The 16,231-nt window shown below is 41.4% G+C and overlaps 1 protein-coding gene and 1 non-coding gene across 4 annotated transcripts in view; one reads left to right on the top strand and one right to left on the bottom strand.

Moving 5' to 3' along the window:
• COMMD1 (copper metabolism domain containing 1) overlaps positions 1-16,231 on the top strand; it is a 231,129-nt gene that overhangs the window by 189,160 nt on the left and 25,738 nt on the right. The gene's annotated exons all lie outside the window — the stretch shown is intronic.
• On the bottom strand, positions 12,669-12,739 carry LOC119470156. Its single transcript, XR_005199031.1, has one exon. It is a non-coding gene; the product is annotated as a small nucleolar RNA SNORD56 (small nucleolar RNA).

Here is a 16,231-nt window from a genome sequence, read left to right as displayed (position 1 = left end):
ACAGCTCAGATAAATCAAGGACCATCAACCAAAATGGGAGGTCCAGGACTCAGGCGGACTTACCAGTTTCACTGGAGAAGCCTAGGACTCGGTGAGACTTCAGTGGGTCCTTGCTGGTACCTTAGCTCAGGTTTCAGGTAACTCCTTCAGGGTCCTCAGTCTTCTTTGTGGCCCCATGTGTTTGAGCACCAGATTACTGTCGACGAAAAGAGTCAAACACTGTAAAATATTTGAAGAGATTTATTCTGAGCTAAATATGAGTGACCGTGACCTGTGACACAGCCCTGAGGAGGTCCTGAGAACATGTGCCCAAGGTGGTTTGGGTACAGTTTGGTTTTATGTATTTTAGGGAGGCATGAAACATCAATCAAATAAATTTAAGAAATAACATTAGTTTGGTTCAGAAAGGCAGGATAACTCAAACCAGGGGGTGGGGAGTGTTGCAATGTATAGGTAAATTTAAACATTTTTTGACCATTGGTTGAGTTTTTTAAAGACCTGGGAAATGTTCAGGTTAAGATAAAAAATTGTGGAGACGAAGTTTCCTTTGAAGCCTTATAGCGGCTGCCCTTAGAGATAATAGATGACAAATGTTTCCTATTCAGATCTTTAAAAAGTACTAGACATTTAGCTTTTCTCTTCAGGATTGGGAGGGCCTGGAAGAAAAAGATCTAGATATGTTAATAGAGATTCTTTACAGATGCAGATTTTCCTCCACAAAGCCTGGGCAACATAGCAAGACCTCATCTCTACAAAAAATTTAAAAACTTAGGCCAGGCAAGGTGGCTCATGCCTGTAATACTAACACTTTGGGAGACCAAGGTGGGTGGAACACCTGAGGTCAGGAGTTCAATACCAGCTTGGCCAACGTGGTGAAACCCCATCTCTACTAAAAATGCAAAAATTAGCTAGGCGTAGTAATGAGTGCCTGTAATCCCAGCTACTTGGGATGCTGAGGTAGGAAAATTGCTTTAACCTGGGAGGTGGAGGTTGCAGTGACCCGAGGTTGTAGCACTGCACTCCAGCCTGGGCGACAGCAAGACTCTGTCATAAAAAATTAAAAATTAGCTGAGCATAGTGGCACATATCCGTAGTTCTAGCTATTCAGGAGGCTGCGGCAGGAGAATCACTTGAGCTCAGAAGGTCTAGGCTGCAGCGATCCCTGATTGTACCACTGCCCTCCAGTCTGGGTGACAGGACAAGACTCTCCAGAGAGAGAGAGAGAGAGAGAGAGAGAGAGAGAGAGAGAGAGAGAAAGAAAGAAAGGAAGTCCCCAGAGATTACCCACACTTTAGCTACAAATTGGGTATTCTCATGATCCCTACCCCCAGTTCGATAATATGCTGGAATAGCACATGAAGTAAAGTTCTTTACTTACCATTACTGGTTTATTATAAAGGATACAGCTCAGGAACAACCAAATGGAAGAGGTGCATAGGGCAAGGTATGGAAGAAGAGTGCAAAGCTTCCATGCCCTCTCCAGGCACACCACACTTCTAGCACGTACCTCAATGTGCTCCTCACCTTGAAAGTTCTCTAAACCCTGTTGTTTAGGGTTTTTATGGAGTCTCTCTCTTGTAGGCACCATTGATTAAATCATTAGCCATTGGTGATTAACTCAATCTCCATCTCCTCTCCTCTCCCTGAAGGCCAGCCTGGAGGACTGAAATTTTTAATCCCTCAAATCATGCTTTGGTCTTTCTGACTACCAGCCCCATCTTGAAACTATCTAGCCCCGCCCCCCCAACCACCACCACTCATCTCATTAGCGTACGAGAAACACTCATCACCAGATTCCAAGGATTTTAGGAGCTGTGTGTAAGGAACCATAAACAAAGACCATACATATTTCCTATTATATCACATGTTCCCATCACTTGAAATAAAGTCCCAATGCCTTACAACATCTCACTTTGACTGTAAATCACCTGGACTTTCTTCCATGAGATTAGACTTAAAAAATTTGTATAAACACCCTCTGTACTATTTTTATTATTTTGATATTCCCTCTGCTTCAAAATATTCCTTTATTCCTTGTGAAAATTCTAGTACAGATGCCATTTGCTTCATGAAACTCTTAATTCCTTCATTCAGACTTAATATGCACTCAAATACCTGAACTAAATTTTCTCTTTTTTCTGTATCACTTGGACTATCTGAACTAAACCTTTTCTATTATATCTTTGACCGTTTACTTCAAATTGTAGTTCATTGTGTATTGCTGGGGCTCAGAAAACAATACCCGAAAACGAAAGCTTCAAAAGCAGAAGTTTTTCTCTGACCTTCTGCTCCCTGCTGTCCTGCCTCTCAGTCCCATTCTCCCCGCTCTCCTGCCTCTCAGTCCCATTCTCCCCTAAGGCTAACTATAGCAACTAGAATCCCTCTTCCCCAAGTGGGTCATAGAAACCAGAACTCCTTGTCCCCAAAACTAGCCATAAAACCAAAAGTATTACTCTTTACATTCCCTCTGCCTTTCTGTGTAAAAACTGGCCATAAAGAAATTGACCTTCCTTATTTGACTGTAGGTCATAAGACCCTGGTTTCACAGAGGGTCCTGTCCCACACCCAGAAGGAAGAAATGCATGCTCAGAGAGGCCAGGAAGAATTTAGACAGACAGGCCTTGCTGGGTTTCTCCACTCTATTAGTTTTAGAGTCTTTAGCATTAGATTCTTTTTGTCCAATCATGTTTCTATACCTCTTCCATACTTTGTTGAACCTATGCACAAAAATGGAAAATTTCCCCTCTATCTTTGTCTCTCCAATGTAAAGGCTTCTGTGAATGCAGGTTAAATAAAATTGTCTACATTTTTTCATATTAATCTGCCCCATGTGAGTGATTCTTTTCAGCAAATTTTCAGAGGGCCCTTGGCCCCTACAGTATATACATCTCTTCCACACTATCATGAGTTTATTTTGGGTGTAGACCATGTATAGGACACAGTCACACTTTTATAACTTAGCATGTAGTCATCTTTGCTTTCAACTTTTAGTTAAATTTTATAATTCACTGGGCAGACCGATTGAGCAGTTTCAAAAATTGCCTGGTTTATCTTTGTACTACCCCTAAAAAATGACTCAAATAATTTTACTTCACAGATCATAAAAGCACAGAAAAAAGTTGCTATCTTTTTTTTTTTTTTTTTTTTTGAGATGAAGTTTCATTCTTGTTGCCCAGGTTGGGGTGCAGTGGCACAATCTCGGCTCACCACAACCTCTGCCTCCTGGGTTCAAGTGATTCTCCTGCCTCAGCCTCCCGAGTAGCTGGGATTACAGGCATGTACCACCGTGCCCAGCTAATTTTGTATTTTTAGTAGAGATGGGGTTTCTCCATGTTGGTCAGGCTGGTCTTCAGCTCCCAACTTCAGGTGATCCACCCACCTTGGCCTCCCAAAGTGCTGGGATTACAGGCTTGAGCCTTCGTGCCTGGCCAAAAGTTGCTGTCTTTATACATGTTTCCTGAAATCCTCAATGTAAACAGAAATGGAACCTTCTATCATTTATAATAAATTATTCTCAGTAATTAGAATTGTAATGTATGCCATCAGTATTTTTTTTTTCCAAGACAGGGTCTGGCTTTGTTACCCAGGCTGGAGTGCAGTAGCATGATCTCGGCTTACTGCAACCTCTGCTTCCCAGGCTTAAGTGATTCTCTCACTTCAGAGTAGCTGAGGTGAGATCTCCTGAGTAGCTGGGACTGCACATACATGCTACCATGCTCAGCTAATATTTGTATTTTTTATACAGACAGGGTCTCACTTTGTTGCTCTTGTACTCCTAAGCTCCAGGGATCCACTCGCCTCAGCCTCCCAAAGTGCCCAGCCCGTCAGTATACTTTTTGATGAAGCTTGTTATAGGATAGTAATATGGGTTAGCAAGATTCACTGCATCTCTTAGGCTGGGCACAGTGGCTTACATTTGCAGTCCCAACACTTTGGAAGACCAACATAGAGGATCACTTGAAGCCAGGAGCTCACAATGAGTCTGGGCAACATAGCAAGATCCCATCTCTACAAAAAGTTTAAAAGAGAGCAACAGCCCAGACATGGTGGCTCATGCCTGTAATCCCAGCAGTTTGGGAGGCCAAGGCAGGTGGATCACCTGAGGTCAGGACTTTGAGACCAGCCTGACCAACATGGTGAAACCCCATCTGTACTAAAAATGCAAAAATTATCTGGGTGTGGTGGCAGGCGCCTGTAATCCCAGCTACTTGGGAGGCTGAGGCAGGAGAATAACTTGACCCCAGGAGGTGGAGGCTGCAGTGAGCCAAGATCGCACCACTGCACTCCAGCCTGGGCAGCTGAGGGAGACTCTGCCTCAAAATAAAACAACAACAATGAACACATTCCTCACTTTATTCCATTCTTATGTTCTTCCTGCCAGCTGGTCAGTCAGTCATTTAGAAGTGCCTGCTATATGCCAGGTACAATTCTAGGTGCTAGAGATAAAACTATAAACAAAATACAGTATGTCTTCTAGGTTCAAGAAACAGCAATGTAAAGAAAGCATATGTATATAACAATAGTAGATTGAGTTGTAAAGAATGCTAAGAAAACAGAGAAGAATCTCTTGTATGATTATCAGAATCTAGGCTTAATTGCTTGCTTTGGGTTTTAATTTCTTTTGAAATCCTTGCTTGTCTGTCACCTTCCTTGCTGATACTAATTTTGTTTAGGGTTATTTTGGGTTTCAGATTATTTAGTGATATAATAGTGAGTAAATAGCATTTATTAAACTTAAGTTTGATGTATTGAAATGTGTTATTAATGCTAAATAATATGTAAGTTCTTAGAAAATCATATGAACATCAGATCTCTGAAACTTTAATTTTTGAGAGGAAGGAGAGGAATTGCCACTTTTAAATGACCAGATGGGGTTGGGCACAGTGGCTCATGCCTGTAATCTCAGCACTTTGGGAGGCTGAGGCAGGTGGATCACCAGAGGTTAGGAATGCAAGACAAGCCTGGCCATCATGGCAAAACCCTGTCTCTACTAAAAATACAAAAATTAGCCAGATGTGTTGGTGGGTGCCTGTGATCCCAGCTGCTCGGAAGGTTGAGGCAGGAGAATCGCTTGAACCCGGGAGGCAGAGGTTGCAGTGAGCCAAGATCTCGCCACTGCACTTCAGCCCAGCGACAAGAGCAAAATTCCATCTCAAACAAATGACAAGATCACTCAAGAACTCATTTACTGTCTCAAAGCCAGCACCAAGCCTCCAGCACTGGGGACTACAATTCAACTTGAGATTTGGGCAGGGACAAATATCCAAACTATGTCAGGGATTATATTTTAAAGACCTATGAAATCCTTTAGAAATGAACTGTTTTTTTCTTTTGAGACAGGAGCTGGCTCTGTTACCCAGGCTGGAGTGCTGTGGTGTGAGCACAGCTCATGTCCAGCAAGTGATGCTTTTACCTTGGACTCTCAATATGCTGATACTACAGGTGTGAGCCACTATGCCTGACACAAAATGAACAGTTTTCACTTGGGTAAAACTAAGTGTTTATATATGGCACTTTGCTTGGACCAAGGGGCACATATACATCATGTTGAGTCAAATAATCAATTTTTTTCTATCAGTACCATTTAATCTTATATGTGTTTGCTAATGTTAAATGGCCGTCACTTCTAACATCCTTGGTTTTTAACATTCTCTATGTTCTACTCAGGGTAGCTTTATTTTCTGCTCTTTCTGAGCTATAGCAAAAAAATATGTATCTTTGCCTGCCCTACCCTGTCAGCTGACCTAAAGGACACTACTTTCCCTATGCCCTTGTTGTGTGAATAGTAGTGTAGCAGGAGAAGCTGCGGGAAAGGATCTCTGGGACACCGAATACAGGAGGAAGGAATTTATTTCAGCTGGGAGCAAGGTGGCATAGGTGCCTAACAGCCAAGCTCGTTTAACAAAGGGAGGTGCAGCCTTTATATAGGCTTATACTTTAGATGTTACACGTGGAAGAATCTTAGGTTCATAGTTTTAGGACTCACATGTGAAAAGGTGTTGGTTTACAGTTTTAGGACTCACATGTGAAAAGGTTTCTGGTTTGATCTTGTTTTAAGTAAAAATAGTGCCTTCTGGAGAGTTTCCCCAAGGCCTAGCCTGTTGTTTTCAGGAAGGAGATTCAGGAGGCACCAGCTAGCCCACTCTCTCTTTTATTGAGATGCACACTGGATGACAAGGGGGAGGGAATCCCAAATGCCTGAGCCTCCCTTCTCAGTAGAACATGCCCCCTTTTCTTTTTTTTTTTTTTTTTTTTTTTAAGGCAGAGTGTTGCTCTGTTGCCCAGGCTGGAGTGCAGTGGCGCGATCTCAGCTCACTGCAACCTCTGCCTCCTGGGTTCAAACGATTCTCCTGCCTTAGCCTCCTGAGTAGCTGGGATTACAAGTGCACACCACCATGCCCAGCTAATTTGTGTATTTTTGGTAGAAACGGGGTTTCACCATGTTGGCCGGGCTGGTCTTGAACTCCTGACCTCTGGTGATCTGCCCACCTCAGCCTCCCAAAGTGCTGGGATTATAGGCGTGAGCCACCATGCCCAGCACATGCCAGCTTTTCAATCCTACCACTGGCCTCAGCTAATTAGATCAGAGGAGACCCTGAATGGGAGTGGCCTATCCACACACTAAACAAGTATTTCATGGTTTGATGTGATGAGCTTCACGCAGACAGAGATAATAGGTTTGAGATGTAGAGTCCTCTCAGGATTTTCAATTTATAGACATAGGGAAGCTGCCAGCTGGTGATGAGCACCCAAACAGAGGTCACATAGAATTTGAGTTAGGGTAGTAATTATTGGCCATCTGTATATTGCAGAAGTTTTCCGGGAGAAAAGAAAAAGAATTGGTAAGCAGAAGTAAAGACAGTGTGGAAAGTGCACATCCACACACATCCATAGACAGGTGTGTGAGAAACTGTTAATCAAAAAACAAAGGAAGAGTGGAGAAAAACATTAGTCTACATGCTTGCAAGAGTAGCAACAGTTCCTGGTGGGTCCCTAGGCCCTGTGAGGCCCAGGCTTGCCTCCTCACTATTCTGCAGGTCTACCATGCTCCTTCATTCCCAGCTCTGCATTTGCTTATGTTGGTCTCCTTGCTTCTGATCTTTCTCACCACTTAAAGCCTTACTGAATATTACCACCAGGTTAGTGTTCCTTAAAATTTTAAGGATCGTGTTATTTACCTAGGCAAAATTCACTAATGATTCCCTCATTGCCGTATAGGAAATTTCGAGTTATTTAGCAATGTGTATATTGCTTTTCAACTCTATCCTCTAGGATGTTTTCTCTAAAAGAACAAAGTTAATTTAATTTGGTATTTTAGTATTGCAGGTAATGTTGAAGGTCACTAGCTCTATTCTCCTCGCCATTTGTCTCTAGGAATTTTTACTGAAAGTATCAGCTAGATTGGTAGCCCCAGAATCATTTGTTGCAGAAGGAAGCAAAAATGGCTCTGAGGTTGAAACATGAGCCGCTGGAGGCATGCAATCTCCATGTGATGAATATGAGTGGCAGTGCATTCTGGGGCTGTTGTACCTGGTTGAAGACTTTTATGAGGCCAGCCTTCTCTATCCAGCTTCTTGCCAACTTTCAGACAGCCTGAAGAGAACTCTGCCTGATGAACTTGACAAAATGCCAAACTGTCCAGTAGCCTTTCCTTTAGGTTTTAAATTCTAAATGTTTTTATTGATTAGAAATAAATAGCCTCTTAGAGATCATTTAATTTTTGCTTTGAAAATCTTGACCACCACATTGCCAACAGAGTTTACTTATAATGTGTTTGCTTAAATGGGCATTCGTTTGGAAATGTTTTTTAGAACTCAAGTTTCATGTGTCAGCATTCAGCTTTATCTTCTATTTTTGAAAAAAGGGAAAGAACGGTAACATATAACCCTCTACAATATATGAAATATAGTAATCCCTTCCTCAGAATGGCTCTCCATTTTCTACAGCCTTTTTCCTTTAAAGGTTATAAAAATCTTAACTCTAGAATTCAGTGTCTTTCACATTTTTTCCCACCTATGCTCTATTCCTTCTCAAAAGGAATCCTATCTTTCAGCAGAATGAGTCTGTTTATCCCCCCAGCATGCCGGCCATATTTCTTTTTTTTTTTTTTTTTTCGACGGAGTTTCGCTTTTGTTACCCAGGCTGGAGTGCAATGGCGCGATCTCGGCTGACTGCAACCTCCGTCTCCTGGGTTCAAGCAATTCTTCTGCCTCAGCCACCCGAGTAGCTGGGACTACAAGCGCGTACCACCATGCCCAGCTAATTTTTGGTTTTTTTTTTAGTAGAGACAGGGTTTCACCTTGTTGACCAGGATGATCTCGATCTCTTGACCTCGTAATCCACTGGCCTCGGCCTCCCAAAGTGCTGGGATTATAGGCGTGAGCCACTGTGCCCAGCCTGCCGTATTTCTACCTCAGTATTTTTGCATACTATGTTTGCCCAGCCTGAACTGTCTTCTCTCCCATCTCTAGCTTACAAGGCCTTGCTTAATATTTACTTCCCCATATCAGAATGATAAAGTATACATTGGCAACAGTAAATACTTTTTAAATACATAACTCATTCTTTCACAGCCAGAGAATTCTGGACTATAATTTTTGTAGGAGAGAAGAAAACTTTACCCTCTACCCTCCAGTTTCAGTGTCTGGGGCCCTGCCAATTAAACTGACAGAAGACAGATTAACAGGAGAAACGGTTTATTACATGTACATATGGAGGACTTCATAGAAAAAAAAGTGAAGATCTAAAGTGGTTAGGCCTGAAATCTTATGTACCATTTTTAACAAAAAGTGGCGAATTGTGGAGATGTACAAGACAAAAAGGGGTTTGAGCTTTCCAGGTTTGGTACATTGTGGGAAGGTAAATATAGGGGTTGTTTTAGGAAGGTTTGTTATGCAGATTTCTCTCTTGCTATCTCTGAACTAATAATAATAAGACTCTAGAGTCATCTCAGGTGATTAAGAGTTATTGTATGCTTCCTGTATAAAAGGTGGGGACACTCCCACAAAGGAGATTTATGTTCTGCTTTGAGGCAAAGCATTTCTCCTGTTTGACAGTTGCCTTCAGTTAAAAAAAAAATCATTCTGCAAAGGTGGCATATTTTGGGGTGGTATGCTGTGATATCCTTCCATTTGTAGTAGACCTAGATAACTATAAGCAAAATAAAATTGGGTGCGTGTCACAAAATGCGGTTTCTGTAATCTTTTGAAGTAACAAAGGTCTGGCAACACTGGGCCCACTTTTCTACAAATAATAGGCTAGAGCTGAGAAGTTATTATTCCTTTAGATGATACTGTGCTCACCACTGCAGTCCCACCACTCCTCACTCTCCCCATACTGCCCCAGCCAGCTTTGACTCTACTTGGCCTATCTGCTCCACAGGCAGTTGAATTTAAGATAGAGATACCCGAAAGGGCAGTATTCCAAGAAGAACAGAGATTGTCAAGGTGCTTAATAATGACTTAATAGCTAAGAGAAGTGACCTCATACTTATTTCCTGTCTCTTAATTGAAAGTAATTAGCATACCAAGAAATGAAAAACCTTTCAGAAAGTAATTTTCTGATCTGGCTTTGTGAGGTTGAGGGTAAATCACTAAAAAGCACTCTTTAAGCCCTGATATCACTTTTTGGGATCCATTTCCTCCAAAGCTCCTGGGGACAGTAGAATGGAAGCAAAGGTTTTAAAACAGCTAATATACAGGAGCAAGAACTCATTTTGGTCTTAAATGTCACTACGCTTGTCTCTTTTCATTTGAGCCTTCTTATAAACTTTTTTTTAACCCTTAACCATTTATTGGTGTTTATTTATTTTTAATAAACATTTTGATTAGGCAGTTATAGTTAGCATTTATCCAATGCTTTAAACATTTTCAGGTGCTTTTATTATATTGGCTTCTTAAAACTTTCTTAAAACCCTATGAAGTGGGATAGAATAGATGAAGAAAGTCAGGCTTCAAAAGTTTTAAGTGAATTACCTAAATTCCCATGAGTATTAGGTGATAGAATTGGAAGTAGATGCAATCACTTCAGCCTTCTGATTTCTAGTCTTGTGCTTTGTAATTTTATACTGTCTAGGCCTTCATGATCTCCCTGTAAATGATGTCATCCTGTTTTTATATGTTATCAAAGGACAGAGGTAGCCACACTAGCCCTAACAACTAAACAAGAATGTGAGAATTGAATATTGGAACTGGGTCAGCCTCTGTCTGTAATTTATTCAGTTGTCTTTATCCTCTTGAATAAACTACCTAGGAGATGGCTAACAGTTTTCTCATGACATGGAAAGAATTAATCTACGTGTTCTTGATCTTTATTTATTTATTTATTTTGGTAGAGAAGAGGTCTTGCTATGTTGCCTAGGCTGGTCTTGAACTCCTGACCTCAAGTGATCCTCCTGCCTCCCAAAGTGTTGGGATTATAGGTGTGAGCCACCATGTCTAGCCTTATGTAATCTATTTAAATTGCCTTTTTTTTTGGTGAGCAGTGGGAGACAGGGTCTCTGTTGCCCAGACTAAGTGCAGTGGCACAATCACAGCTCACTACAGTCTTAACCTCCTGGGCTCAATCTTCCACCTCAGCCTCTTGAGTAGCTGGGACTACAGGGGCGTACCACCTTGCCTGGCTAATTTTTTTGACTTTTTTTAGGTGTGGGGTCTCACTGTATTGCCCAGGCTGGTCGTCTACTCCTAGGCTCAAGCAGTCCTCCTGCCTTAGCCTCTCAAAGTGTTGGGATTACAGGCATGAGCCAGCACACCTGGCCGAAGGGCAGACACTGTTATCTAAAGCCGAATTCTCATTGCCTACAACTATACCTGGCAGGTTACAAGACACTGAATTAGTTTTTTAATGCCTAATTCACTGACTTACAGTTTTGTAATTCTTACATTGACAACTGACTGCCCCAAGTCAAACATTAGTTGTTTTTCTGACACCCATTTTCTCCTTGAGGTCTGACAGAAGTGAAGAGTAATCAGCCCTGTGAGGCAGTATGGACACTGACCGTGAGCTACATGAAGTTGAGACAATTATGTTTATGTGATAAAAGCCTCTGTGTTAGATGGCAAATAGGTTTATCTTTGTATTCCTTTCTCTCACTCTTATTTGTACTTTAACGTTTTGTAATATAAGGGAGGAAAAATAATTTTCTCCGCCATCATTCATGAGTTCTTATCTGGGACACCCTTCAAAAAATACAAATTAGCCAGAGAAAAACAAATGGAAGTTTAATAACATACACCTCCTTTATATATGAGAAATAACCCAGAGAGGTGAGTAAATCTCTAGGGTAGATCTCAAAGGTATAAACTTCAGGCTCAAATACTGTCATTCTCTGAAACAAAAAAAAGAGTGGGGAAAGGCTCAGCTAAGATGGCCAGGAAAGGCACCATAAAACAAAGGTAAGGTTTGTTAATGCAGATTTAAGTCTGTGTATTCTCCATTGATTGAGTCTCTAGTAATTTAGTCATCTTTCTTTTCCTGGTGCGGAGAGGGACATACCTTTACAAATGGAGATTTCCTTTATAGATGTGCATTTCTCTTACAAGTTTCTTATAATATAATCCTTATGCTAACCAGGCACATTTTGGGGTGGCATGCCCTGAGCCTTGTAAAGGTGGAAAAAGTGTACCTTTCCTCACCCATCATAAGGGTCACAGCTGACACTCCGATAGCAAGGACAGGTTAACAAGAGAAAAGCGTAATATATGTCATCAAAGTTTTATGTGACATGGGAGCCTGCAGAATGAAGATCCCAAGACATAGGGAAAACTGTTTTATGCTTAAGTTTAATAAAGAATGGACAGTTGTGTAGAAATGTAACTGCACATAGGGTATGTTCTAATGGCAATAAACAGAGGGAAAAAACCAGCAAGGCCTTTCTGTTCAGATTCTTATTGGCCTCTCTGTGTAGCACTCCTTCCTCCCAGATATGACCCTCTGGAATAAGGGTTTAGAAGGGAGAGAGTGACCTTTCTAGGTTTTATGGCTTGCTTTGAGGGTGAGGGGTTCTAGTTTCTGTGACCCACCCTGAGGAAGAATAATTCTGGTTTCTATGACTTGAAAGGGGAAAGAGGGAAGGGAGACAGGAGGGCAGGAGAGAGTCGGAGACTTGGCTTCTGAGGCTGCTTCTGGGGCCATCCAGTCTCTTTTAGTTCAAAGAGACTGTTAGTCCCTCTTTCTGCCTTGTTACACGTACCCAGTCCCCTCAGCATGTCAAAGTGCCATGCTTTGGGGTATTGTTTTTTGAGCCCCAGCAGTCCCATTACTAATCATCAATACTTGCAGGTCCCATTAATTCAGAGCTTTCTAAGAGGTGCCATTTTTCTATTCTTTTCTTTTTGTTTTGAGATGGAGTTTTGCTCTTGTTGCCCAAGCTGTAGTGCAACGGTGCAATCTTGGCTCACTGCAACCTCCGCCTCCCAGGTTCAAGTGATTCTCCTGCCTCAGCCTCCTGAGTAGTTGGGATTACAGGTGTGTGCCACCACTCCTTGCTAATTTTTTTTGTATTTTTAGTAGAAAAGAGGTTTCACCATGTTAGCCAGGCTGGTCTCGAACCCCTGACCTCATGTGATCTGCCTGCCTCAGCCTCCTGAGATTACACCTCAAGTGCTGAGATTACAGGCAGGAGCCACTGTGCCCGGCGGTGCCATTTTTTTTTTTCTTTTTTCTTTTCACTCAGACCCAGACTCTCAATACTCACTAGGTGAACTGCTGTTGACAAAAAATATTGCCATCATTGTGAGAGGTGCCATTTTTAAAGGTCTGGCAGTACCATGAAATGAGAGAGGTTGGGAAGCACTGCCTTGTTAAATTATAGTCATAGTCTGAGATTCAGGACTTCAGTAACAAATCTTCTACATGGTAAGTTCTTTGGTAATGTAGATGAGGAAAATACACAGATGTGTTTGAACCAGTACATCAACAAGTCTGCTATTTTCAAGAAAAGCAAGCACAGAAATCCAGATTTTAAAAGGTTAAGAAGGGCTTACTGTTTAGTCCTGAGACTTTGCCAGTTTCTTCATGGTCCAACCTGGCCTTTTCCGATTCCAAATATTTGAGTGCAGTGGGTGGTCTTGTTGAATAAAAACCTCTCTTAAGAAGGGAAGAGAGGGCAGTGTGCCTGATCCTTACAGGGAGAAAAAGACTCTTGGAAGAGCACAAAGCTCTCAGGATGTTAAGTAACACCGTAAAAACATGCAGGAAGGGATTTGCGTTTTGGGGCTTGTCATAGCCTGAAGCAGTTGGTGCTGTTCCCTAACGTGAGAACTTTTTTGTTTCTCCAGAACAATGTCAGGCCCCAGGAGTCTTTCACATGATTGTTATGTCACTATTAAGAGCCAAGTGCCTGTTTTGAAGAAAATAGAGCTGGTAGTTAAAATGTTTAGCAGAACTCCTTATAAAGTGTCAGGGGACTGGGTATGTGTAACAAGGCAGAAAGAGGGACTAACAAACATTTATTGAGAGTCTGTTTCATACCTGACACAATGCTGGGTGCTTGTACGTCTGCTATCTTATTTAGTCTTTATAACAGTCCTACAAGATAGATATTATTTTTCCATTTTTTAGATTTGGAAGCCAAGACTCAAAAAATTAAATTTGTTTCCCAAGGTCACACAGCTAATAATAGTGGGGGCATATCTAAACCCATATAGTCAGAATCTCAAATCCATTTCCCCCTTAATACTGCTTTGGGTTCTATGGGTAATGATGGAGACAGCCCACTTCCTGACTTTTTTTTTTTAATATATATAAAGAGAAAGGGAAACAGTATAAAATAACAGCATTTACATGCAGAGACTCTTTTCTAACACCAGCCTTCAAAATGCTCTAAATATACTGAACTTTTAAGCATTATATTAAGATCTCATGAATGATGCAGTGGAGTGAACTGAGAAGAGATTTTTGTCCTTGAATTAAAGATGTCTACAAAAACATATATGGGCTGGGTGGCCCACACCTGTAGTTCCCCTACTTTAGGAGGCAGAGGTCAGAGGGTTGCATGAGGCCAGGAGTTCAAGACTTGCCTGAGCAACACAGCACAACTCCATCACTAAAAAAAAGTAAGAAAAAATTAGCTGGATGTGGTGGTGAGTGCCTGTAGTACTGGCTACTCAGGAGGCTGAGGCAGGAGGATTGCTTGAGTCCAGGAGATTGAGGTTATGGTGAGCTGTGATTGTGCCACTGTACTCCAGTCTGGGCAACAGAGCAAGACACTGTCTAAAAAAAAAAAGTATATGTAACTTTCTGGAATTTTCTGATAGAGCCATTATGGTTTTGTTTTTGTTTTTGTTTTGAGACAGAGTCTCACTCTGTTGCCTAGACTGGAGTGCAGTGGCACAATCTCAGCTCGCTGCAACTTCTGCCTCCTGGGTTCAAGCGATTCTTCTGCCTCAGCCTCCTGAGTAGCTGGGATAACAGGCACCTACCACCACGCCTGGCTAATTTTTGTATTTTTAGTAGAGACGGGGTTTCACCATGTTGGCCAGGGTGACCTCAAACTCCTGACCTCAAGTGATCCACCCGCCTCCACCTCCCAAAGTGTTGGGATTACAGGCGTGAGCCACCATGCCCTCCTGGCCTAAGCCATTATATTCTAAGGAGTAAATGCTAACATGTCTTCAGGGTACAGTATGTTCATTTTTGTCATCTCATTGATTTAACCTCCAGTTGTTTAATAAATATTTCTCAGAGAGACAGACTCAGACTTAGGGCCTTTGCTCTATAAATGACAGAATTATTGGAAGTTTCATTTTATATTTATGTTACAGTATTTTTCCTCTTTGTTGATGAAGAGAAATATAAAGGCTTTGCTTTAGAATTTTCTTTTCTCTTTTCAGATGGCAAATGTAAACCCTTATCACAGCCCATTTATGAGTATATAATTTTCCATTAGCTTTGCTGGAGGCCCATCCCCTCAGTTTGAAATGAGGGATTCAGGAATTTTCTTTTATTTTACGTTTTATCCCTAAGTAGCATTTTACTTTCGTTTGAAGTTCTAACTGACAGAAGGAAAAACAGAAAAATAATAGAATATTTGAATAATAACACAGAAAACCCCAAATTATATTTGATCTCAAATCTCGAGGTGGGTTTGTACTTCTGTACTTTGAAGAATTGATGCAGCTGCTGTAATTATTGTTTTGTTCTAATCTCTTACACAGAGAATTGACTGACCGTAAGTAGAATAATTTTATTGGTATTTTCTCAGAGGTGGGGAGGATGAGATTATTATACTAAAACAATAGATTGGAAATGTTCTGTATACCACCTCTCTTGCCCTTATCAAGAGGGTAAGGGAATTATGGAAATGAAATATGAATGGCATCTTAACTGTGGACTTACTGATTTTTTGGTGTTATTTTTTAATATTAAAATTACCTCCCAAGGCCGGGTGTGGTGGCTCACGCCTGTAATCCCAGCACTCTGGGAGGCTGAGGCAGGTGGATCACCTGAGGTCGGGAGTTGGAGAGCAGCCTGACCAACATGGTGAAACCCTGCCTCTTAAAAAAAAAAAAAAAAGAAAAAAAAATTACCTCCCAATTTGTTTATAAGAAAATTGCTTGATTTGAGTACTCTCCTCTTCTTTCTTAGGATTGCCAGTCATGGGTAGACAGAAAAGACAGAGTTTGCCCCTGAGCTCTGGACCCTGCTTTTAGCCTGTGCTCATTAGCGGTCTCCTAAGCTGTCTCCCATTCTCGGCTGCTCTATGCTGGAGTCTTGTTTGTGTTTGGTGCCCTGTCATACTCTCCCACTCTGCTGTACTGGCCAGTGTCACACCCAGAGCTCGGAGGGAAGGAACATACTCGACTGTGGTGCCTCTGGTATTCTTCCACTAGCTGATGGGTGTGTACAGGGAGCAGTAGGATATCAGGAGACAGCCATTAGGAGCACTCAGGACGCAGGATACTGCTGCAGATTTCAGGCTGGCAGCGAGTTTCCTTGGTCAGATTAGATTGCTAGAGGTGCAGTGTGTTAGTGTCAGAGTGAAGGACTTAGTTTTCCCTTTGGGAAAGTAAATAGAGATAGTGCTTAACTGGCCAATATAATTGATTTTATATATTTATTATATATATATATAAAATAAATATATTTTATATTTTATTTTATATTTTATATTTACATTTATTAAATATATATATATATTTTATTGCACTTTAGGTTCTGGGGTACATGTGTAGAACATGCAGGATTGTTACATAGGTACCTACATGGCAATGTGGTTTGCTGCCTCCAT

The sequence above is a fragment of the Cebus imitator genome, unplaced genomic scaffold (genome assembly GCF_001604975.1).
Source record: "Cebus imitator isolate Cc_AM_T3 unplaced genomic scaffold, Cebus_imitator-1.0 Scaffold23, whole genome shotgun sequence".
Taxonomy (NCBI): Eukaryota; Metazoa; Chordata; class Mammalia; order Primates; family Cebidae; genus Cebus; species Cebus imitator.
This window is presented reverse-complemented; position numbering and strand designations above follow the sequence as displayed.